Source organism: Paramisgurnus dabryanus, chromosome 20 (genome assembly GCF_030506205.2).
Source record: "Paramisgurnus dabryanus chromosome 20, PD_genome_1.1, whole genome shotgun sequence".
NCBI lineage: Eukaryota > Metazoa > Chordata > Actinopteri > Cypriniformes > Cobitidae > Paramisgurnus > Paramisgurnus dabryanus.
Genome location: NC_133356.1, coordinates 9,293,106 through 9,319,114, shown reverse-complemented (window position 1 = coordinate 9,319,114; position 26,009 = coordinate 9,293,106). Strand labels below are relative to the sequence as shown.

Sequence of the window (26,009 nt, the reverse complement as noted above, 5' to 3'; positions counted from 1 at the left end):
CTGAAATGGTTCGAGGGGGAATATAAAACACGGCTCACTGTTCAAAATAGCATTTTTCATTTGAATTGCAAACTGTCTTTCCTGCATTGGGACGAAATGTATGAAAATGTGCAGGATGTGTGTGTGTACCTCTACATCCATCTTCTTTGTAAGGACCACTTTGAGTTTTAGACCTTTAGAATGAAAACAAAATAAATATAGTGGCTCGACTGTTTGAGCGTTAAAGGAACGTGCTGACTTCTTGGGAATTTAACTTATTCACTGTAGAGATAGATTACTCCATATATATCTTTTTCATTTTCGTGTGTGCCGTAACTCTGTCTGACCCACCCACCTCTAGCCTAGCTTAGCACAAAGACTGGAAGTAAATGGCTTCAGCTAGCATACTGCTCCCAATGTATACGTTAAAAGATGGCTGTCTCATATGACTACCCAGGTGAAAAAGAAATATATTTAAATAGTATTTTTTGGGACATACTTAATATATTTAAAAGCTACTATACTAAATGCATATTAAATGTATTATATTGAACCCACTTCAAATATATTAAATGCATTTCAAGATATATTTAAAGTCAATTTTAATCTATTTGCATTATATTTAATATATTGAAATTGTGTTAAATTGGAACAACTTCAAATATATTTAGTGCAATTTAAGTGTACTTCTTTAAAATTCATTTGAAATGCACTTCTCATACACTTAAAAATACAGTTAGAATACATTTAAAGCTTAATTTAACTGTGCTTTAAGAACACTTTAATAGTACTTCAGCATATTAGAAATATACTAGCATTACATTAATAGAAATGTATTAGCATTACACTTCTATTTTATTATAAAGCTGTTTTTAATATTTAAAATGTTATATTAAAATCATTAAATTTTAAGACACATACACAGATTTTGAATACAGAACAATTTAATATACTTCATATTGTGTTGTGTACATTACAAAAATACCTAAAGTAAATTAATCAAGCACAGAGACATACATAATCTCTTGACCAAAGAGAAACAATATAAAACAAATATCAGAGAAATGCAATTACAGAGCTACTTCTATCAAATTGTACAACATTAACATTAAATGTATTAATGAAAAGTACACTATGAATATGCAATCACCAAATATTCATAAGCAATGATTATATAATAATCATAATGTAATTCTCTGCATAAAAAGTTACTGAAAAAAAAATGTTTAAGTGCAATTTAAAGACGGAGTGCACAATGTTTGAAAAACGCTTTGGAAAAGGAAATTGGGCCGACTACCAAAACACACTTGTAGCCAACCAGCAGTAAGGGGCGTGTCTACTAACTGACATCCTTGCCGGGATTGCGTATGTGTGTGGTGGCTCTATCAAAAGAAGGTCCAGATTCTATTGGGGTAGAGGCATGTTTGTTTAGGTAATTTCAAATGTTAACATTGGCTTTCAAAAATAGTGCACTCTGCCTTTAACCAACTTAAGATAAACCTATAAAAAGCTGAACTAAAACACAAAACAGTTTAGATGTCACATGTTTAAGTGGAGGGTGACTTCTTCTTGCAATTCAGACACCGTAGTAATTGAAGACTGCTTTATCACACGGGCTGTGAAAAGGAAACAGAATATACCAATTAACCAATAATGAATGAACATTTGGATATCCATGTTTAAAATAAATTGGCATAGATATGCATGTATGGAAGTTTTGTTAACTTCTCAGTTTACCTTTTAAAGCTTGACTGTGTCCTCATCAAGCGTGTCAGTTTTATCTGTCAGAGCACTCTACAAGTGGGAATGAAGATAGGATTAGAACAGGCTCATGAAATAAAGCAACCTGTATTACAGGATATGTTTTACATTGATAATTGTGTTTTATTTGAACCTAGATCATTTTCCATTGTTTGTCTATTGTGGTCTTGCAAACTTAAGGTTCACCTCTGTTTAAGGAGATTTAAGGAAATCAGAAATTATGCCAAACAGGGCTCCAGACTGCTATCAAATGGTGGCATTTTGCCACCTAAATTTGAGAGTGTGCCACTGAATTTTACATCCGGTCGCACATGTGCGACCAGCAAATTTGACCTTTTTTTTGTGATATGACCACTGATCTATATAAATGACTGGATTGCGCATAGAACGCTTGACGTAACTGCGTGAGGTGAAGCCAGCGCAGAGTTCGAGCCGCCATCTTGGTATACCCAACCGGCAGAGAGCGTCATTGACTTCCATTCAAAATCATGATCAAAATTTACCCCCTTTACAGCGTATCAGTTACACAAGGTTAATTTTTAGGATATGTGTACGTTAATTATTTGTTAATTCTGGTGTTATTTGCAATGTTTATGTTTTAATCGGGCAGGATAATGGATTTATAAAAAATCGTTAAAGTGAGTGTGTCTGCTGCATTTGCTAATGACACGGGTATAAATAAAGTTTTTTTTGACATTCAGCTACACTGTGACGGTCAGCGTTATATCTCTAAATAAGTTTAGGTAACTTGTAAGTTAAGATAACATAATTACAAAACTAGCAAATTATTGCATGCACATACTGTACAAAGCATGATTATTTATTTAGATTTCAGAATGAGCACGTTTATTGTCATTAATACTAAATATGCTGCGGTCTGTCTGCTGATCTGATACTGTAATAAAGATGAATGTATAATAACTGTTTAAAATGCAAAATGTACAACTTTCAGTAAATAACTATTTACATGCTTTGGACGTTTGTGTTGTAATAATGTACAGGGTAACTTCACATATAAAAACAAAGACGAGTAAAGTGATGTTTTATCATTAAAATCTGATAACGTCCATTGATTAAATAGAACGTTTGGGTATACCAACATGGCGGCGCGGTGGCTTCACAAGTGTGACGTCATGTGCAATCCAGTCATTTATATAGATCAGTGGATATGACACTAATCTGAAACAGCACATTGTACTTTCTGAATCTATAATTAAAGTATTCATTAGTAATACAGTCTAAATTAGTAGACATGTGAATATTTGGTTAGCATGTTGTTTTACCGTGTGTGCCCCTAAATTTTCTGGTTGCGCCCCTAAAATTTTCAGTTGGGGGCCACTGTGCTCCTAGTAAAAAAAGTTAGTCTGGTGCCCTGCCAAATGGTGCAATGATGACTAGGCCAAGTCCCTTACAGCTTTACAATAAAAAAACGTTTTTTACAAGAATAATTCAAAAGGACAGAAATTAGCCACCTGGAATGGATGTGTTGCAAACGTTTTTCTTCACTCCACATTTGCCCCGATTCAAAAATGTCAATAGCAGTTGATCTGAAAAACAACAGGCAGGTAAATGATGATTAATGATTTTTTTCGTTTTAAGATTTACTTACCCCGAGTACAATATATTAAGACAATATAATATAATCAAACCCAGCCTAGGCAGTTTTACAATCTCTCATAAAAGTATCCCTTCTTACAATGTCATTTTTGTGTCCATATGTAATTAGAAATACATTTAAAAATAAACAAAAAGACAATAAGGTTGTCAAGATTGAACTGATATAAACATTAGCCATTGAACATTACTGGAGTTATAATAACCATATGGTCATATCATGGTATTTTCAGGTAAGACAGCTCAAACATTCATTTTAAACTAACGTTAGCGTTGCAAGAGAAACATTAGAAAAACCTTAAACGTGAAATCAAATAGCAACAACAAACTTACCACCAAGAATAAGTCTTTCTATGCGCTATATCTTCATTTGTTCCTGTCTACTTGGGATCTGGTTGGTCATATTTATGTCGCTGTGCTAAAAAAAATGAAAGGTTTTAATGATTTCTGAAATGCTTAAGAGAAATGCCTAACGTTAGTCAGAAAATAAAGATGTTCCAATTACCACACGCAACACAGACATAACGTTACATAAAGAAGCTGGGTTAAATGTAATGTAATGTTTTACTTATTTAATAGTTAACTAAATAAAGAAATGTGAAAATCTGTCATCACTTACCCTCGTGTCGTCTCGTTCATCTCCAAACAAAAAGCGAAATACTTTTTCCCTCAACGTCAGATCCACTAAAACTGCTCATATTTTAAATCGAGTTGTTTTATCTTAGTCCTCTGGTGAAATATGATCGCCGATTAATTAAATAAATACGTTTAATGCAGAGTCGCCATCTAATTTAACAGTTTATATACGTTTAATGCAAGCAACCGCATGCACCGTGAACAACTGAACTAAACTGAACAAGTTTCAAATAGCACCGTGACGTGTTACTATGACAACAACCAATCAGGTTTAGTCACGTGTGTCACGTGTGTTGTTTGAAATTAAACAAGTAAGATTTTGAAATTAAACAAGTAAGATTTTAAGCAAATCTTTGAAAAAATAACTTATTGTGCAATCGGAATTATATAATGTTGAAAGGCTTGAGGAAAGTTCAATGTTAGCTTATTACAATTAATGAATCATGTTTTGAAAAAAGTATGTTTTATCCAAATATACTAAAACTTCACTAGAAGTACATTTGTGTTTAGCATATTTCTTAAAAGTGTAATTATGCATATATTTATTACCAGCATACTTTTAGTACACTTAATATAAATACATTAAAAATATTCTTAAGTTTAGCATATTTCTTAAAAATGTAATAAAGCATATATTTATTACCAATGTACTTCTTAGTACACTTAATACAAATACATTAAAAATATTCTTAAGTTTAGCATATTTCTTTAAAATGTAATTAAGTATATATTTATTACCAATGTACTTATAGTACACTTAATATAAATACATTAAAAATATTCTTAAGTTTAGCATATTTCTTAAAAATGTAATTAAGTATATATTTATTACCAATGTACTTCTAGTATACTTAATATAAATACATTTAAAATATTCTTAAGTTTAGCATATTTCTTAAAAATGTACTTAAGTATATATTTATTACAAGTGTACTTCTAGTATACTTTTAAAAAATATGTTTAAATGCAATTTAACGTATTTTTAATACACTTCAAATAAGTATGTTGGAAATACAAATGTATTATAAACATACTATTTGTATTTTAAGTATATTTTTAATACATTAAATACTACGTCTTTTTGACCTGGGTATACAAATCACAACAAATAAATAGGAAAATGTTAGAATTATTTTGTCACTTATTGGGAGCAGTATGCTAGCTGGAGCCATTTACTTCCAGTCTTTGTGCTAAGCTAGGCTATGGTGGGTGTGTCAGACGTTACGGCACGCACGGAGATGAAAAGGTTATGTATGGACTTATCTAACTCTAGGGGATACGGTGAATAAGTCCCAAAAGGACGGCGTGTTCCTTTAAGACTTGAATTTACGGTTAGGTTTAGGGTTAAGCACTTATGCAGAGTTCAGACTGCACGATTTTAGCCGTGATTTTGACTCGCCTACAGGGTTTGCCCGAAATCACAGGCAAACCGATGCTCGTGTACGCAATCCCACAGTGTGAATTATCAAAGGCGTGATTTGAGAGAATTACGATGAGTTAAATATCTGGACCTGTCGGCGATTCAAAATCATGCCGTGTGAAATGTGTTTTGACTGAAAATAACATCGGCGATGACCTACAGCCAATGAGAGAGCAACATACAAGGCAGCTGGAAGTTCGGGGAGGAGTCTACAACCATTTCCTCCTCCTTAATCTTTATTTCTTTTTCTTCTTTCTGCTGCAAATGAGCACATATGCAATTTGTATGGTAAGCTTCTTGCGGGCTACCATTTTAAATAATAATCCCAGCCTCACGTGAGAACCTCGCGTCAGTTCTCGCGTGCGTTTGGTTGCGAGACGTAGTTGCGGACCGGGACAAAATTGTCGGTGATTCTTCCTATGGTAAAGTCATGCAGTGTGAAACCCCCTGTCGCTAATCCATCATGACTGAACGCTACCCCAGATAATCACACAGTGTGAAAACATCCGTGACCCGACTAGTTTGAAAATCATGCAGTCTGAACTCGGCATTAGTTGTGATAGTTAAAGGGAAAGTTCACCTAAAAATGAAAATGAAAACCTGTAAATATTTCTTTGTTCTGTTGAACCCGAAGGAGGACATTCAAACCGTTTGTGAGTTATGTATTAAGTGGATGGTGCTCACGGTTTGATTATGAACATTCCTCAAAATATCTTCCTTCGGGCTCATCAAAACAAAGAAATGTACACAGGTTTGTAACAACGAGAGAGTGGGTAAACAATGACAGAATTTTAGGTAAGGGTAAATCCCTAAGGATTGCAATTGTGTCAGTTATTCTCCTCACAAAGATAGCTGTACAAAAGCGCATGACAAAGATTGCAATAAACACCAGTGAAAATCCTACTTAAGTAGCGCCCCCAGGTGGCCGAGGTGTTTCAACAAAAATTGCACTTCACATTATATTATTTTACATGTCACCTAAAATGATTTATGAACCTATTGAAACAATATCCGCGCATATATACACTGTACGCCTTTTATGAAACCCACATGCAGGTTTTTCAGGAAGCAAATCAATTACTTCTGAATGTTGAAAAAAGAAGTGAGTGTGTAGTTTCACAAAACCAGTTACCATGCACACGCTGCTGGTTGCTCGCCAGTAACACAAACACACACAGAGAGAGAGCGAGAACAACAATAGATTTGCGAGTAATAAGACTGGTTCCCGGGCATATCTTCTCTCGATGAGACGTGAACGTGTGATGAGGAATCTGGCAGGTATGGAGATAGAAAATGTGTGAAAAAGTTTGCACCAGTGGGGGGAATTTTAGTTATTTTAGGAAGCAGTGAGTAAAATGATACAAAATCCAAACCCACCACAGCAAAGACCTTCATTATACAAAGAGAGAAAGAGCGAGAGAGTATGAGCGAGCAAGAAATTAAATGTTTTACGTTCCAATCGCTTCAGGACATGAGAGACTCCGGAGACATTTCTGTTATTCTGTATCCCAATTAACATTTTGTCCAATATCAAATATCATTCGGTATTTAGCCTGATTAAAATATTGGTCTAACAATACTTTAAACTTCAGATGAAATATCTTACCTTTCGTTTGAGTCATACGAGCTGCATTCTGGAGCTAAACGAGTGATTCTCACGAAATACAGATTTAGAAGATGTCCAGCATCAGAATTTTTAAAAAGCCCTTGAAGCAGTTTTTTGCACATATACGACTAAGGTCTGAACTTACTATAACCATTATTTTTAGAGGATTTAAAAATATTTCCTATAGAATTATTTACAATTTTTAGATTATCATTATTAAAAATGATGATCATTACCGCAACATTATAATATTACATTAAATATATGCATTTACAAACTCATGTTTCAGTAATGAGAACTAAAAAGTTGTCTAGGTACTATGACAAACAAAATTTCAACTTTTATCTGGAGAGAAAAAATAAGACGCCATCTTGGTAGCCATCTTGAGTGTCACAGTCAATTATGTCCCTTCCAACAATTTTTTTTTTAAATGTTAGTTCCTTGAGGGCTTAAACAATGATTGAAAATTGTTGCGGAGGATGAGAAAATTGGTCTTGGGCACATTTATATTCCTTATTATTGTCTCTACATTTACGAATGATCACCAAATACCACGTTTCTTCACTGTAAATGTTTATAGTATAACATGTACTGAAGCTTTTTATTTTTTAGATTTTTTAATTATAAATATTTCCATGTCAAAGAACCCAAATACAGTCATGAACACGTTGCAGTAATGAAAATTTTCCCCTTAAATGTGAAAAAAACAAAACAAAACTGGTTAGTATGATGTTATGTGCAAAATAGTACGAGATGTTTGTAACTGTGTGCTTCTTATTTTGATACTCTTCCTTTGCATTTACTTTTTTATCAAAATGTTTCATGACACCTCATACGTCTAATTTCGCGAGAATCACCCAAACATGAGGGCATGCATGTTAATAAAGCAGATGTTTAAAATCATCTTCTGTGACTCCAGCAGCGTTCACACAGCAGATGGGAGTAGATCGGTAATATCAGCGTATCGTCTGACAGTTATCAACCCTGCAGGCTCAATGCGCACTAGATATAGTACGACATCATCTGAGCTCTCCAGCGTTAAACCCCACATGTGCCAATCCCCTGTGAGAAAACCAACAGGGACCAGAAGATACGCAGACATCTGTATCCATGAAGCAGTGCTTCCCTAAATAGCGCACTAAAAAATGAATGCATTAATTTATATTTTAGCTAGAATGCATTTATATTGCAGAAGAGGAGCATTTGTGAGTTGCAGCTTATCTACAGACTCTATGCCAACCATCTATGTTAGCAGGAGACGGCGAGATAACTCTGTAAGATTTGGGAGCAGAACTATTCTATCGCTTTAACATCACTTCTGATACACTGCACAAGAGGCTAATCTTGAGCGACGGCCCGTTTTCCCACGGGAAGGTAAAGTGAACACGCAAACAAAACACTCACACGGCACACAGCCGAATGAAGACGTTTACACGCGGCCCATCAGAAAGAAGGCAAAGCAATTAAACTGTCTGTGGTAGTGACACCTCAGAGCTTCTCATGGTCAAATCTGTAGAGCAAAAACCTTTACGGTTAACACGATACTGCCTTGAAACATCACACCAAACACACTGCACGTTTAAAATCATCTCTGTTCAGACGGAAAACTGGATGAGAGACCAAACCATTATGCGCTTGATGATAAACAAACACACTTGGGCGTACAGAAAACTTCTCAGATTAAAACATATCTTTATCTGACTTAATTGTTTGTGTTGTAAAGCGATGATGTTTCTTTGTCTTTTAATGACCTCATATGAAAAGACATTATCTCCACACTCATTAAAAAACAGAAAGCAAACATACTTGAACACGCTTTCATTCAGCTTGAGATACTACATATACACACACAAGAAATAAATGAATGACATATTTAAAGAAAACTAGAGCTTATTTAATGCATGCACTTATTCATATTGATGAAGCCTCTCGACTGTTAATGTTATTAATGCAAAGACCTAACAGGAGCGCAGAAAGATGAATATAACGGATCTCACAGTGAGATCTTTATCGACCACAACAGAGTCAATGGCACATTATATGTGCGACGTTTCAGTGGAAACTGTGAGCATGTCAAATATTTGCCCAGAGGACGCAATTACACTTAGCCGAATACACCGCATTAGAGGTGCTTGTACGCTTTTTCACTTTGTGTCATTTTGAGGCAAACTGAGCTCCCCTGAGATGCGATTGTTTGATTTTATGCACATCTCTGCAGCTGGGACCGCACAGATATGAGCATTAATCTGTCACTAATTCAGTTTCACTGCCTGTGTTTATTCAGCCGTTCTGTGCGCTCGGGACATCGGGAAGCAAACCCACCTCCATTCTACCATGAGTTGTGCGCTCGCTAGTAAATATGTACTTAGTAAATGCTAGAGATAACGGTGGGCAGAGACTCAGCCGTCTGTGAGGAGATACTGAGTGCCAAATGATGGGACACATCCATCACTGAACCTGAAGAGAGATGCTCAGAATTTATCATTGCTGTAAACAACACTTTACCTTAGAGAAAAACAGATATTTTTAACAGCTCATATTTGGTTTACATTAAGTTCTAAAACTGAGGCATAAACGTTTATGAGTGCAAAAAAAATGCATATTCGAATTTAAGAATGTCAATGTGTTTTTATGTGATTGCAGTAAAAATGGCCCGAAGGACTTTAGTATTCATTTTACTTTGCATGCAAGATTACTTCCAGAAAGTTTTATTATTTTTAAGCTGTTTATTTTCTCACAAGTGCTTACAAGCAGTATCAGACTAAAGTTGTACATTTTTGTCAGCCAAACCCACTTGACCTAAATTATTTACTTGAAGTAAATATTTCAATAATCTAATAGCACATTTGCATTTTTAACATCAAAAACATTTATTTTTAATCCGTTTAAAGTTTTGATAGGAGTATTTTTACATAGTTATTATTATTATTATTATTACCTGTTGGATCATCATCTGGTAACTTTCTTTTATTTGTACATAAAACGTATATGTCCATGATTCGCAGTTTTCTGATATATTTTAGTGTTTAGATTTAAAGATATAAAATATATATCTATTAATTAAACGATTTTTAATTTTTATTATATTTTATGATTTTGAATTGTAATTAACTATTTTTTCAATAACTAAAAACCACCTGAAATAGGCTTTATGCCCAGCTGCACTACTTCCTGAACTTCAGCCAGCTCCTTGTTTCCTGTCTGCCATTATTGGACAAACTGATTAATCCAGGTGTGTCTGATTATTGTTGTTGTGACTACTGAGGTCAGGCACACCTGGATTAATCAGTTTGTCCAATAATGGCAGACAGAAAACAAGGAGCTGGCTGAAGTTCAGGAAGTAGTGCAGCTGGGCATAAAGCCTATTCCCATGTGAACCAGCAGGGGCTCACAAACCCCAGTTTGGGAAACCCTACATTAGATTATAGACGGTTTCATCGGACGCATCATGCGATAACGCAACGACGCGTCTGAGTGAATTAACTTCTGGTTTCTGTTTAATGGTCTGAATAGTTTCTAAACTGAACTCTGGACAAATACCATGCGAAACTAATAAATGTGTTGGTTTCCTAAAGACGAGTGAGACGGCGATTATGGATTACCACTGTTTGATGGGAGGTTTGGCAGCCGATCTGTAGTTAAGATTGTGTACATTATATAGTAAATTTTTCACACAGTAACGTTAGTTTTTTTAAACTAAGGTAATCTACTTGTTTTTTATTTTGCTTGTTATCAGAAATAAACTACTATAAAAGGACTTTGTTGTTATTGATTCCTTGCGGAGTTTACCGGAAGTTACATGTGTTCCATGAAAGCCATTTGTTTATGTTGTTACTGCTAAAACCATAGTTTTTTTATGCGTTTTGGCCGTTTGTCCACACGTAAACACAGCATTAGATCACTGAAAACTACTTTTTTTTTAACTTCTCGGAAAAGATTTTTAGAAACTCCGGTTGCAGTGTCGTCTTGTAGCTGGTGAAACCGGAGACTTTTGTTTGACATCAGATTGTGCGCAACTATCTCCTTTACATAAGGTGAGTCTGTGCAATAACTTCTGCATGGCACACATAGCTTTACGGTTAAGCCCGGAGTGTAGTTTTTACGTGTACGCAAATGTACACGTACGGCTGAATGCACAGCCTTGCAAACTATATTTATTTGACTTGTACGTGTACACAAATGTTAGAAGCATGCATTGCGACAAAATGCAATGCATCTCCTGGGCTACAAATTACATTCTCCAGTAGGTGCATGCACAACCTATGCGTACAATGTATGTGGTGTTTCCAAAATCGTACAGTACACACCACTGTTCTGATGAGGAAAATTGCATCACGCACTGTACACTAAGGTGACCAGATTTTTAAAGGTGCAGTGTGTAAATTTTAGTGGCATCTAGTGGTGAGGTTGCAAATTGCAACCAACGGCTTAGTCCACTGCTCACCCCTCGCTTTTGAAATCTATAGAGAAGCTATGGTGGCCGCCACCGGACAAACATGTCATCGTCTGAGACAACTTGGTAAAACAATTTGTCCGTTAAGGGTTTCTGTAGGAAAATGGCGGCACAGAATAGCGACTTCCATGTAAGGGGACCCTCTGTGTATGTAGATAAAAAGGTCTCATTCTTAAGGTAATAAACACATAACGGTTCATTATGAAAGGTCTTCATACACCCCATATAATATAGTTTTCTATATTATTTAGCATTTCAGTCAAGAGATACTTGTTGAAAAATTACACACTGCACCTTTAAAATGAAAACTGGGGACATTTCCTAGTTCAATGGTCAAAATATCATTACAACTTACTTCTTACTTAATAGTAGTTTTGTCTTGTTTTAGTACAAATATCTAAAAATTCTTACATCAAGATTTTCTTTATAAGCAAAATCCCCTAAGATAAAAAAACTAGCTTTAAGACAAAAAATATTAAATGAAATTGAATCTGTGCTTAAAACGGAAAAGGTAAAAGGATTTTTTTTAAATATTTGTACTGAAAACATGTAAGAAAGTACATTTTTGCAGTGTTTCTAATTCAATTAATTAAACAATTTCTGTAGCCTAAATATTTTTTCCCCTTTTTATACAATGCACAGAGACATACCTCATAAAAAATTACTACTAAGGTCCTACTTCAGCTGATTTCATAGCATTGTAAATGTGAAGAACAGAAGGAATAATGCAAAATGTAAACATATTTGCCTACACAAAAAAATGCTCAGTACCATGCTGTGATCAGATCACTTTATTTGTTTATTACTTTAATTTAACATGAGTTACCTTAGCCCCCGATAACTTAGACTGTTTTTATATCTTATGATAACTTGAATGATGATAACTTAATGACACTTTCTCATGTATCTCATTATAGTAAATTCCTCATCGCATGCTTCTGCCTTCATATCACCATCAGTTGGTTTGGCACGCTCTTGACAGCACTTATAGCATGCTAATGTGTTTTCATGTGGATAGAGGTTATTTTTTTATAAATAAGGAAAACACCTATTTTTATTAAAATACCCATGTACATGTGAACTATTGTCTAGATGTATATAGAATCACTCACGATAATCCTTATAATGCTTATAATGCTTCAGCATTTTATACTGAAAAACCTCACACTTCCAATCACAAATGTTAAAGGTTTGCAGTGGTCCTCGGCTGTTTACAGGACACATCAGCCGCAGAACCGTGACTACCCTTCACGTGACATCACTGTAATTTTACGCCTCTGAGTGAAGCCGATCTCAAGCAGCGGCACTCTTATCTATAATGACAATCTGGGATTCTGCATTTCTGCTTCCTGGTGGAGGTGATACTGAGGTTAGGAAGAGATGGAGAGACTGGGAGAGAGAGAAAGTGTTAAGATTGCTCAGAGGGAATTTGAGAAAAAAGTGAATTAAGACTTTTACCGAAGAAAATGTGAAAATGTTGAAAAACTCGATGTTTGCAGGATGTAGCACATGCAAAAGTTTGATATTCAGGGTTTGAGGTTTCACCCCTGATGAGCAATAATAATAGTGATGCTAGAAACTACCACCGAAAATACAGCAAGAAGAACAGATGGAAAAAGAGGGAAAGAGTGAGAGACAGAGAGTATAAGGGAGGTGTGTCAAATACAATCTGTTAGACTGCTGCTGCACATTTGCATAAATGCCTGGAAAGCGTTGCGACGTCCCTTGGCGGAAACAGATTTGAGCAAAGCGTCAGGCCGCTGAACCTCGCAGAGACAAAAACACAACCACAAATCTACTGAACGCCCGCTGATGTCGATCTGTGTCTAACACTTTATATTCAAATCTACTGTATAATGGAGGAAGCCAAATAAGATTCAAATCTACAGAATTTCTATTCAGTATCAAATCTGTGTTCATACAACTAAAGATAATGAGCTCGTGGCTGAATCTTACAAAAACACCTCCAATTAAAAATGCAATTTTTTTTGTAATGTGACAATTAATTAAATGCATTTTCCTCCAAATGCATCCAGATGTTTCACTGTCGAGTTTCTTCGTATTTTCATCATTATTATAACACAAACATATAAGGCATACTGTAATTCAACACGTTTTTATTTAAAGTTTAGTTCAAGAAAAACTAAAATTGACTCTATTGATCCTTTAATATAAACCAAAACCGTTTGTGTCCAATCATTTATCAGCATGTTACATCTCGTTCTGCCTATAAAACCTCTAACATCTAAAAAAAAAAATTTCTTTAGATAATTCAGTTCTACTTCAAAACGACAGCACAGTCCAAGAAACCATGAAATGGAGCTCTTTAAAAGTGCCAATGGCATTTTAACTTTAAAAGCCAAGGGAGAAAAGAGTCCTTATCACCATAACATAAGCTTATCAGACAACAAACTTCTCTTCCTGTGACTTTCATCCTCTTCACTTGTTTCACGGATCTGATGAATAAGTCATAAAGGCCGCAGCCCCTTCGGTCCTGTAAAACACGCAGAAGTGTTTATGGGAGATAAGAGCCGGAGAGGTTGCCGTCCCAATAACGTTTTTTATCACGCCGTGTCCTCCCAGAGCATCGACGTTAACGACGCGCACCCGTGGCAGGAGAATGGATAATGAGAAGAGTTTGTGGAGTCGACATGATAGAGGAGGCAAAACAAAGACATCTGCTGGAGCGGGTTGGGTTTGTGTATTCACTGCGTCAGGGTGTCGTTCTGGGAGACATTAATGCCGAATACCTGCCGCTGAACGCCGCAGTTGTGTTAAATATGAATGAGCGCTGTGTCACAGGGCTCATTTGGTCTTATCTGGCGAGGTTCGTGTGGCAGGGAGCAGAAGGGAGGAAGAAACTTAAAACCTACAATTGATCCGTCAGGACGTATTGATCATTTCCTGTCAGACCTAGACGATCGATAGACTGAGTGATCTCTGGATGTTTCCTTCTTGACCGCTGAACCTCAAACAAATGCGAGACTAAAACCAACACTGACGGCGGCACGTCTGACCTGAAGCGATACGACACGTATGTTTTGTAAAAAACCGAGGCTGTAACCACATCTTGAACATTGGGGGGTGGGGCAAAACTTTCAAGGCATTATATAAAGTATGTAAATTAAAGGGACATTCCACTTTTTTTGAAAATATGCTCATTTTACATCTCCAATAGAGTTTAACATTTGATTTTTACCGTTTTGGAATCCATTCAGCTGATCTCCACGTCAACATGATCTTACAAAGTTCCGTGTTATAGTCACAGAATATTTTGCTCATTTACCCGTGTCATTGTCACGGATCTCTGCATTTTTTCGTGTCCGTACCACAGACTTTCTTTTCCATGTCAGTTTCACGTATAGGTTACTCAATTGTTTTTCCTATTTTTAAACCAATTTCGCATGAGTTTGGGGTTAGATTTGAGGTTTGGGTTAGGATGTCACTTTAACTATTGGTTTATACCATTTTTTTGGGTTTGGGTTAGGATGTCATTTTATGTTACAGAAAGCCGTGCTAACCCCAAACCCATGCAAAAATGGTAAGAAAATAGGAAAAACAATTGAGTAACCAGTACGTGAAACTTACACGGAAAAGAAAGTCCGTGGTATGGACACGGAAAAATGTGGAGATCTGTGAAAATGACACGGATAAATGAACAAAATATTCTGTGACTATAACACGGAAATTCGTGAGATCAGGTTGCCCACGTCTGGCGGTAACACTTTTAGCATAGCTTAGCACAATCCATTGAATCTGATTAGACCATTAGCATCGCGCTAAAAAATAACCAAAGAGTTTCGATATTTTTCCTATTTAAAAATTGTCTCTTCTGTAGTTACATTGTGTACTAAGACCGACGTAAAATTAAAAGTTGCGATTTTCTAGGCAGATATGGCTAGGACTATACTCTCATTCGGGTGTAATAATCAAGGACTTTGCTGATGTTACATGGCTGCATCAGGCGTAGTGATATTACGCACTGCCCGAAAATAGTCCCCTGCTATTGAAAGTAACCAAAAATAACAAAGTTTCTGATTATTAGAAGTTATTTAACTTACATGGACTATTTCTAAAGAAGTTATAGCAACACCAATAAAGCTACATCTCAAACACAAAGAGACACTTGACCTTTAAATTCAACTTTTGATCGCTTGTTGTAAAAACAGCTGTTTAAGAGTTTTACATCCCGATAATTTCATATCTAATTGCCAGCAGCTGTTTTATAGACGTCATGTTTTCTTGAATCCCTTCGGATAAAGTATAAGTCAGTATGACACACACCCTCAGTATTTAAATGATGCACTAAATCCATCTTTTTTGATGTGCCCTTAAAAATGATGGCATTTAGTTTACTCATATTATATCTCTCTACCTCAAAAACATCTTCATCCAGACATCTGTTGTTCTATTCTCAGTCATGACCTTTAAAAAAGTGGCACTATGTTTTAGAGTTGAACAATGTTGGTTACAATGTAGATATATGCCACAGAACATACAGTAAACTACATTCCTACTTGAAATTTTATACTGACGTGCTAAATACTTACATCAGTGGTCACCAAATACGGGCTTTACCCCAAAGAATGACGGTTAAACAATTAACTCAGATCCTAAACTGCAGCTATGGAAATGGTTATCTAGTTATTCATCACTAAAATTTCTCTATATTTCTTTAGCAGTTAGCCTGAAATGTAAAGGTCACGTTCTTTCTGATCCATTTTTTAAACCCTAGTTAGTGTGTAATGTTGCTGTTAGAGCATAAATAATACCTGTGAAATGATAAAGCACAAAGTTTACTGCCAGGTGATATATTTTCTTGAACAAAATTCGCCTTTCAAAGCCTACAGTGAACGGCCGGATTGGACTACAACCCTCTACTTTCTGCTTTAATGAGGTCAGTAGAACAGTTTTTTACTAAACTCCGCCCACAGGAATACGTCAGTCGCCAGCTAAGCTAACGGCAAGCTAAGCTAACGGCAAGCTAAGCTAACGGCAAGCTAAGCTGCTATCAAATCACAACACACTAAACAAACTACACAATCAGAACTCGAAACGTATTTCTGAAGGAGGAACTTCATAGAACAAGGAAGACATCAGCCCGTTTTTAGGACAGTGAAAACAGCGCTATACAGATAAGTAAATTGTGTGAAAAAAATACCACGTTTTTTACACGTGAAACATGAACACATGTTATATTGCGCACTGTAAACAAAATCAAAGCTTCAAAAACACAGAAAAAACAGGACCTTTAAAAGGATAGATAGTACTAAATTCTTCATTTTTGGGTAAACTATCCCTTTAAATGTATAATCTGAATACATAGAAGTAAATTCAAGTAATACCATCACTCAGTTTCCCAAAACATTTATTCCTGTAGTTTATTGGAATAGATTGCACTAGCAGCACGAAGGTAATGGGTTAGATCCAAGGAATCACAGAAACAATTATAAACTGTATAGCTTAAATGAACTGGTAAGTCGCTTTGGATAAAAGCATCTGACAAAATGTAATGTAATGTAAACCTGAAAATGTTTGGCAACCTCAAAAAAGCTTAAACTGAGCAATTATACCAAAACATTAAGAGGTAAAACTATTAAAGAGGTGTAATTATAATGAACATAATGAGAGAGAAACTTAACACAGTTTGAAACATGTTAATAAAAATGGGTCTTTTACATTTAGTGAAATGAATAAAATAATAAATACAGAAAGCTCAGTGTTAATTATATCAGTAAAACACACACAGAGAGCTCACAAATGGCATTAGATTGACTCTTGCACTTATGATCCTGACATTTATGTATGAAATACAATTAAATCACAGTTGGACCAAGATTCAACTATTTAAGCCTCACAAAGGAGATTTAATTGTAAAAACACAGAGGTTTTCAGGTAGAAACACTTTAGTTACGCAGAAGAACAGAATATCAACCCATACGATTGCTTTGGTCCTTTGTCCATTTCACCAAATACGACCAATAGATTGCATTTACTAAATTAGCGCCTTTACCGGCAGCAGGTGAAACTTAATATAATAGGGTATAAAATTATATTTTGGGGTATAATTTTGCCAAGATGACTAGTGCAGTGGTAATAATATCGATACAAGTGTACATCATCATGAACGCCTGACGATGCACACATCAACACAGCACCTTCCATATCGATTCGGATGAACTTTTGAAAGTAGCGTGACGAATCGCTGTTGATTCGTGATCCATATGGAAAGGACGCATGTGACTCACGGTCGGAGTATGTAGAGTGAAAGATTACAACATTTTTACTACACTGTAAAAAAAAAACTTTGCTGCCTTAAAATTTTTTGTTGAATCAACTCGGATTTACGTCGGTAAGTCATTTCAACTTACTATTATTTATCTTGACTAGAGATGAGTTGTTATAACTACAGTTGAGTTGTTATAAATTAAGTTGACTTTTCTCAACTTTATTTAATAAGTTGTGACAACTCATCTCTGTTGACATGACTTGTAAATCTGTAAAAGTTTTTTTACAGTGTACAAGTTACTAAATTCTGAACAAAAATGTAATTCAAAATAGTCGTGTATTGTGATGCGCATCGTATCGTGGCCTTGTATCGGGATACGTATCGTCTGGAAATTGTATACATAGATACACAGCCCTAATGATGACATGTACTGGGATAAGATTTTCAATTTAAACGGTCAGGATTAATTGTATTTTATTACACATTACACTATTCAGGCCATAAGGGCAAATATCATCCCCATTTCTTTATTATTTTATATAAACACAGCATACAAAACAGTCACAATTTTTCAAAAAATGTACTTTACATATTCCAAGTGTACCGAACGATCGATTTATTTGAAGTAAAGATGCAAAAGTGATGACAATTCACTGTAAAAATCAGATCCGGTGTAGACTGATTCAAAAACTGCTGCCAGAAGAAGCGATGATATGTCATCTATGATTGTGAAAAGGCATTGGCTGTCGTGTGTCTCGTGACTGATTGCATTGTTACGTTAGCTAAGAATGTAAAGCGCTATTGGCTCTTGTGACCGACTACATCATGCTGGGTTATGTTTGAATGAGATCTCTATATGAATGAGATCTGACTGTGCGTTTTGATCACAGAGTTCTTCATATAAAGTGATCGTATGGCTTCAGTTCTCAAGGTTTGCAACGCAAATGGTTTGTAATACTTTTATACTGTTTTATACTGTTTTATGCAATAAATACCTGTGACTGTACTTTTATTTGGGTGTACTTTTAAGTTACTGCTGCTAGAAGACACTACCGTAATCCCGTAAGACGTCACACTATGTTGTAATAAGGTCCTTGCACAACAACCTATGAGGTCTTTATTTTTGGAGGACAGTCTCTATCAAACCTATAGACATGTAATTATACATCACAGGGTCTCAATATTTTAAAAGCTGAACTGCTTTAAACGAGACCTATCAAAAACACAACGCAACATACACCAACAATAAAAAATACATTGCATATTTGTATAAGAGCACCAAAGCTCAAATTATTCCTATTAAAAATCATCTTTAGTACACCAGACTGGAAACAGAGCGTGTTCTTGACTGGGACCATAAGCGAGACCCAGACCAAAGCCATATTTATGGTCTTCAAACCACAGCAAATCAACTCTGCAAGGACAGAGCGGGTGGATTTAGATTTCAGTATAGCTCTATACGGCTCCTGGCTCACCCGTCCATGGAATTAAACTTGCAACCTTTGTGACAGCAGCCAGTATTGTGGACTATTAGTCCGTCTGCACCAGTTCTGCCTGAAGACTTCATAATTCAGCGTGTGACAGGATAAATAGGCCAGTGCACACATCTCAGTGTAAATATCTTTATACTTCAGGCGTTTCACAGACATATCAGAGACACTGAACCAAATATTGCTGCACTGTGTCAGTTTTTAACAATACTTTTTACATCAATAATGCTTAATACATAAGAATGTGTGGGTGATTTAAACTCAAACTGTTTATCGGGGAAAGGCCATAAACTATTGAGCCAAAACCTGATTAACATATTGAAATATTTTACTGCTACACCAAATGTGCTTTGGTGGGTTTTTATCTGCTCTAAAGATACTTAAGAAAATAAATATTTTAATAAAATATTTGCATCTCCTCAGAGCTCTCATAAACCTTTGTTTATTAAAAAAAATTTCTTTATTCAAATATAACAAGAAAAAAACAAGGCAAAGAGAACTGCTACATCACTTAATACTACAAAATGCTGCGTTATTTTCAACCTATGCGGAGTTGTTTCAACCTAAAATGTTAAGCTGTTTTAACCCATGTTGGGTCAAATACAACCATTTGCCCAATGGCTTGGCTTGCATCTTTTTGGCCTTGATTTAGAAAAAGACACAGTTATCTAAATTAGTATAATAATTATGTTCTAAGTGATTTATCTTTTTCTGCTTTTTCTAATTGTAACGCATTTAAAGACACAGAGAAGCTTTAGTAAGAGGAATTCGGCACGTTGACAGTTACTGTTAGCACACTAAAAGCCCAGCATGTTGTCGGCAAGCAACCCTGCCGTCTCTAAATACATCTCCTTTAAATTCATCAGCACCTCAATAGCTAAAGCTGATTCACAGTCTGACACAAGACATTTCTTCAGTCACCTGCTGTGAGCAATATTCTCAACAGTATGGATAATCCGCATGTCTCCAACTGTTGAGCATTACTGTAAAGGTTACAATTACCGAGTATTTATTTGATAAATATCATACTGTATTAAAAAACTGCATGTCACTGTGAAATGTTCAATATGTTCCTGTAGCTCCATTGATAGAGCATTAGTTTAGCAGAGCCAATGACATGGGTTTGATCCTCAGGGACACACATACTGATATACATGTTGCGCTTGAATGCACTATACAAGTCACTTTGCATAAAAGATTCTGCCAAATTCGTAAATGAAAAACGTCTCTGATCCAAACCAGTCTAATATGCATGCTTCCACAATTTCTTGTAATTATTGAGTTAAAAAACAAACTTGGTTGGGTTGGTGCAATTTCAGTGTACATTATAGTACAACTGTATGCTGAAGCTGAAAGTGACTTTGTGTGGTTATCGGTTTCCTGTGACGAATCGCTTCTCTGTTTTTATCACTTTTGAAAGCCGCTGCTTTGGACAGAAGTGTCTGCTAAATGCCTAAATGTAAAATAACAATATTATTAGTTGTTGTATTTTCAAGAATACAAAAACTTGCTAAATGATGCAATAAATGATATGCAATATAATAAGGCTTTAAGCTAGTAAAATCTATTTAAATAATATACAGCGGGGGGGGGGGGGGGTATTTGACACATCAGCATTTTTATCATTTCTAAGTGGGCTATTGACACCAAATTTCAGATGTAGCCATCAAGCCAAATATTTAATTCATACAAAGAAATCAGAACATTTAAGTATACAAGTTGAGTCATAATAAATAAAGTGAACTGAAACAGGGAATAAGTATTGAACACATGAAGAGAACAAGGTGCAAAATGGCATAGAATGCCAGGAGATCCCCTGCATTTTTTGCATAAAACATTTTTATAGTGTTCGTTTTTATTTATTTATTTAATAATATTTTGATTACTTCAGTAAGTCTTGCGGCCCTAAATGTAACACTTTTAAGGTCTGACTTCGTTTAATCATATGGAAAACTAAAGCATTATAATTAGGATGGGCTACTGTACCTCACTCACTTTACTGGGAGCTGCTCATAAACCTTTCATCAATAAAAACCTCTCTCTGTGTCTGTTAAACACTGAGTAACAACAGCCAGTAAACCAACAAAAAACAAACAAAGATGATGATCTGTCAAAAACAGTGGCTATGCCATAAAACCAAACACTACTTCACCTGAATAAGAATGATTTAGAAAGAGACACCGTGCCACTCACCGTGCCACATCGGAGACAAATACTTGCTTCAAAAGCACTTCTCAAGAGCCACTCTGTGGAAAATCTGACAGAAAACCACGGCTTGAGTTCACGTGTGCAGACAGCACTCAGTGAATGAAGTCAGGCGGAAACAGCTGGATCTTCTGTTCATTGTGCTCTGTGATAAACTGCCTCACATGCTTACATAATAAACACAGGTGTCCGTGAGCGAAGCAAAAGCGTGCATACAGCTGATCCCTCTTCACAACATTGCCGTGCCTCAAAAGAAACCGCTATGATTTCCATGAGTAAGCACTTACAAGACTAATTCATGTGGACTGAATAAATGAAATGCATTACAGAAGATGATGTGAAACTATTTGCATGCATCAGATCCTATACTGGTACAATGCAGAAGCTTTATCATACAGCGACATACTCTCTGTGTTTCCTGTATCTCATGGGCTTGTGGTTGCTGCTCTGTTCACACCAGTTCCTTTCCGACAAACTCCAAGTCTCTTTAAAATTCTGCTCTTTAGGTAGAAAATGCAAAAATACAGGTCTACGACTTGCATTTCTGGGGCAATGCATTAAAGGGGTAGTTCAACTGTATTTCATGCATTCTGACTTATTAACACAGTTATAGAGTTGTTTCCTCATGCTAAACGTAGGCAAAGTGTCAAAAAAGCAGTTGGACGTGTTACAGAGTATTTCTGTGTCGAATGCACTTCCCCATGCTTCGTACAAGTTTTGGAAAGTTTATTTAGTTTACGGGTCCAGCTGACCTTTCAGGGGTTTCTATACGTATCACTTCTTTTTATGGGCACTTCCCCCGGAAAACCCCACCCACCCGTCAATCAGCGGGAGACGCTAGAACTTACAAACATCACATCACGCGACAGCTTTGTTTAATTTCAAAACTCAAGAATGAAGGCATGAATGAAGAAGTGTGTTTTTGGATGTAAGGAGAAGAAAGTCAGCCTTATAGAAACAATGGATATAGTTTATTATTCGGGGTAGCAGCATAGTTTTTGTGTGTGTGTTTGATGCACTGGATTTCATTGAAAAGTCTCAACCGGGTCATGAGTTGCATGCGGTAAGACTTCTGTGATATGTTGGAAATAGGCACGTGCAAATAATATAAAGGACACAAACATGTAGTGAATCATAAGTTAAACAGTGTTTTATAAAGTGTTGCATGACTTGTACTCGCTCCTCCCGCGGACTCCTCCTTCATTTTCTTCGTACATTTTTGGAAAGAATTTGTAAAGCTAATCTTTCTTTTATAAATCTGATTAAATTAAAGACTCTTCGGAGATATAAAGGTTATAATACTACTCTACAGGTACTCCAGATTAACATCAGAAATGCATAAACAGCGTGTGTTATGTGAGCTTTAACTAATTAAATCTGAACAAGAGAATTTTTCATTATTCCAAGGATGGAAATGTTACTTTATTATCTTCAGTGAGTTTAAAATTCAATCACACAGCGCTCTTCTCTTGGCCAAACTGCTAGAGAATTCACCTGATGGAGCGAAACCGGATCAATATGGCCCAGACAGTCGTGATTGCTCTGTATACTTTCAATGATCCAACCGAGATGTGTTTAAGCCATCAAACACCTTTCTAATCATCATGCAACATGGACTTTAATTTAGACTGGACGAAGTGTCCCAGACCGGTCGATTATATCTCAAACTCTAACTACCGGCAGCATCGGCACTGTTAGTGTAGTCCTGCTACTATTTGGCCATAAAAAGCCTTAAATTGATGATTAACCTTTATAATCCAGTGAGCGCATGGAAAATGGGCTCCTCATCACAGTGCCTGTGCGAAATATACAGCATTATCGCCTGAGGGGAAATTGTGGGGCTTGTGATTAAATGAAGCGGCGTTATCTGCTCGAAGCTCACACAAATATAATGACAATGCATCTTTACAATAAAGTGCCTTTAAATAACCAATCAAACAGCAGGATTGCTTTGCTGTACTGTGTGTCTCTAAACGCAAGCTGTGAATCTTTAAAGATAGAGGCTGTTATTACTAGAAAAAGTGAATTAGCATCTCATAGAGACTTGACCATTGTTAAAGGCACAATTATTAAATATTAAATGAGTAAATTAAACTCCAATTTAGCACTAGAGCTCAGATTTATCCAAGGTAGATGATTTACCGGTGTAAAGTCGTTTATTATTCTGAATCTCTATAATGGCGGTAGCTTTTCAGCTCTACTAGCTTCACCTCGGTTTGCTTTTCCACTACAGTTCAGTACCGCTTCAAAGCAAGTGGGATTATAGACTTTACTGCCGTGACATCATCGGACAACACACAGGAGCAATGCAGCATATCGATGGAATGGTGTTCTTGATTCTCGGCATGTGGATGTTTTTCAGTGTTAAAATACGAGAGCTTAGGAACTCGTACAACAAAGCACAGACAACAACATCACTTGATTTGCTCGACAGCACATGGGAGTAGCTATTTTTGCATTTAGCACTGATGCTAGTAGTCATGATTCTCTCTGACCAATCAGTGATCAGCAGTGTTTTAGTATCTCTACAGATCGACCTCAACCGAGATGGTACAGTACTAAAAAAGTACCAGGTACTGTACACCATGGGACCCCCACAAAAGTGAGTCGCACTAAGCCTTAGGGATGGGCGGGGCAAAAACTAACACGGGGTTAGTTGTAACACAGACCGTTTACATTGTTGCACAGGGTTGAGCAATCATTTTTTTTTTTTCGATTTCTGAGTTGGGTGTAAGATACCAAAACCAATGCTATGTCATATTAATCAGTGTCTTGTTGACTAAACATAGCATTGTTTTGAAATATGTCTGCAGCTCTTAGCAACCTTTTTGGTAGGCTTGAAAATATTTTCACCAAGCCTTACAACCAACCCCTCACCAATAACGATATGAAAACCGCTAACGTTAGCGTAATTCTTGCAGTTGTTTTAAATAGGCTACACACAAATGATTGCTGGCTGCCAACTAAATAAATGTGTCTGTCTTATCAAAAATGGTTTGTCAAAATAAATGTTTGTTCAGATCTTTAATATTGATTGAATAAGGTGATGTCAAAGATTAAAATCATTCTGAAATGAATGGCTAAAATCAGAATTTGATGCTCATTATCTCAGAATTTGATTTTGAAACTGTAGTATGGTTTTTACAGACTGGATCACATATAAAAAAATGTTTTGTCATAATTGTGCTGCTTTTTCTCACATATTTAGACATTTGTTTCCATTTATAATTGAACTATGGTTAGATGAGGGATGAATAGTGTAGATACCTTAATATCCACTTCAAGTATAAAAACAAAATAGTATTGAAATATTTGCCTGCAAACTTAATTTTTAGCAAGTGTTACAACTAACGCCCTGCCTGTTACAATTAACCCCACCTATGGGGTAAGTTGTAACGTTTGCACTTCTGTCACATTTGGTGTAATTGTCCAAAAATGGTAAGTACTAGAACTTCAAATGGTCATTTGTAGCAGAGATGTGTGTTGCTTGTGCAAAAAAAATTAAATCAAACTCAAATATTTTTTAATGAAAGCGTTAGGTTGTGCCCCGCTCTCCCCTACTATGCAGAAGAAAATAATATTTATACAGCAGTAAATACATAAACTGTTAAATACATAATATTGATATCAGTAAACAGAACCAGAAGTTGTATTTACTTATTTATTAAAGAAAAAAGGAAATCTTGTAGCCTCCCAAAGAGTACAAGATCATAAACCAACTATACTGAACATGAAAGCGTTTGGTTGTAAAATAAATATAAAATATAAGGCTAGATCAAACCCAGAGCCGTTCAAACTCTTCACCCTGTGCTGTCTGCAGCCACCCTCTGATCTTTCATAGGAGGCCACATATAAACCACAGGCTCATTGGTTAATGTGACGCTATTATATTTGCGTGTTAAACCAGTCAAAGGACTGTTTGTCCTTTACATTTCAACCTGTGTCAAAGCACCAGAGATAACATCCTCTCCCTCATTATCTCAAAATCTCCAAGGACCAAAAAAGGTCTGGGATGTGAGTCTCATTTCAAACTAATTTACATACAATTTTTTACATAGATCCTGAATGATACTATAATATATTGAACTTTAAGTGATGGCGGCATAACAAGAGCATATTTCACAAAAATGAAAAAAAAAAACACAATAACTCATATGTAATAGCAATGAAATGTCTGGAAACTTTCATTTGGCAAAGGGTCAAGCTCTCAAAATATACCAGTGTCCAGTGGGATTTTAACCAGAGCTGAGTGTTAATGTGCAGTGCATTGTGGGGGATTTACTGAAACACCAGCACACACATCAGAGGAGCTTCTGACCATGACAACAGGTCAAGTTCATGCTCCAGAGTATAATATTTCAATGGCTTCAATCTATTCTTATTATTGCCATAATCTATTCACATCAGACATTAGCGTCAGATGAGGCATTGATTTATTCTGTGAACTGTTGTTAGTTAGCTCTTAATAATATCTAAATAGCATTTAATTAAAATAGGTATACATTAGGTTTTAGTTCAACATCTAATGTGTCCTAAATCATTTATTAATAGGACACTGGCAAAATGTAACATGATGTGTTTGCACAGTACATCCATCAATGTTATTCTCATGAGAA

General features: G+C 35.9%; 1 protein-coding gene and 1 long non-coding RNA gene across 4 annotated transcripts in view; both read right to left on the bottom strand.

Moving 5' to 3' along the window:
* Window positions 1–26,009, bottom strand: part of hs3st1l1 (heparan sulfate (glucosamine) 3-O-sulfotransferase 1-like1) — a 52,040-nt gene that overhangs the window by 12,420 nt on the left and 13,611 nt on the right. The window contains exon 1 of one of the 2 annotated variants that reach the window (XM_065297508.2): window positions 21,382–21,668. The exons of the other annotated variant lie outside the window; for it this stretch is intronic. The gene's annotated coding sequence lies outside the window, so the exon portion shown is untranslated. Of the gene's footprint in view, window positions 1–21,381; window positions 21,669–26,009 lie in introns of those variants that run through there. 2 annotated transcript variants of the gene reach the window in all.
* Window positions 1,146–4,335, bottom strand: LOC135786733 (uncharacterized). 2 transcript variants are annotated; one of them, XR_010546989.2, is made up of 5 exons: window positions 3,974–4,335; window positions 3,688–3,772; window positions 3,213–3,287; window positions 1,717–1,773; window positions 1,146–1,595 (listed from the first exon to the last, which is right to left on the bottom strand). It is a non-coding gene; the product is annotated as an uncharacterized lncRNA (long non-coding RNA). The 2 variants fall into 2 exon arrangements; XR_010546988.2 differs by lacking the exon at window positions 3,974–4,335 and having other exon boundaries at window positions 1,147–1,595; window positions 3,688–3,967.